This window comes from Oryzias melastigma, linkage group LG8 (assembly GCF_002922805.2).
Source record: "Oryzias melastigma strain HK-1 linkage group LG8, ASM292280v2, whole genome shotgun sequence".
In the NCBI taxonomy this organism is placed as follows: Eukaryota; Metazoa; Chordata; class Actinopteri; order Beloniformes; family Adrianichthyidae; genus Oryzias; species Oryzias melastigma.
The window spans coordinates 17642417-17643431 of NC_050519.1; positions in this window are offsets into that span (position 1 = coordinate 17642417).

Below are 1015 nucleotides of genomic sequence, written 5' to 3' on the forward strand. Positions count from 1 at the left end.
TAGCTCCTCCCACACACGTCAAGAGCATCAAGCTTATCAACACATTTTTGGGAAAATATCCAACATGAATCTTAAGATGAAAATCCCATAACATTTGGGCTAAAAACTTGCGAAATTCAGGGATTTTTATGCTTTATTACCACCTCAAATGATTTTTAACTTGAGTCCCTCAAACTTCATAGAGTATGAACTCTTCATGAAGACGTCTCACGTTTTTTTGAAGTTTCTCACAAACTGAAATGTAATACCGACTAAGATGAGTTTAAGACATCTGTGGCAAAATGACATTTTTAAGGAGATATCTTGACATGGAACATTTCTGAACTTGCTCAATATTTCAGCTTTTTTTCTGATATTTGAAGAAATTCTTTGAAACTGCTCTGCAGTAAAGCCCCCATTTCCTTTGAAAAGCACTTTTCTCATGACCCAAGACTTTTCCAGTGAACATTTTATTCAATATTCTGAGGAAAGAATGAGCTCCTCCGATCTTAAGAGACAAACGCCAAGACTTTGGCACAAATGTAGATGTCTTCTGCTGTGGCACTTGTAAAAGACACTTTGCAATGACAAGACGCTACGTGTAGAATTACATCATGCAGAGGTGAAAAGACTGTAAAATCCCTCACAACAAGTGTCTGATCCATCAATCTCTTTCTCTGCCCTGGCCTCTTTTCTTTGTCTTTCATCATCTACTCCCGACTGCCATTACACTGTTTAATATTCCCACCACTTTCCCTTACATTTTTCATCTCCTTACCTTGGCTTTAAACTCTAAAGCTGTCGCAGCCCTTTAATTTATTCCACTCCATCCTCGCCGCTCGCACGGAGCCGCTCTAGTTCAGCTTTCATGCAGCTCTCACATCTAAGGCTGAAAACAGCTCGGAATCACGGACTGATATGAGAGCAGCTCGGCTGTCTCCAGAAAGCAGGCAAACGTTGTTATTGTGTTCACACATGGTTTTAAAGACCCAGTGAAATTGTCCTTTTTGATCTCAAGAGGTTAAAGGAAAAGTTG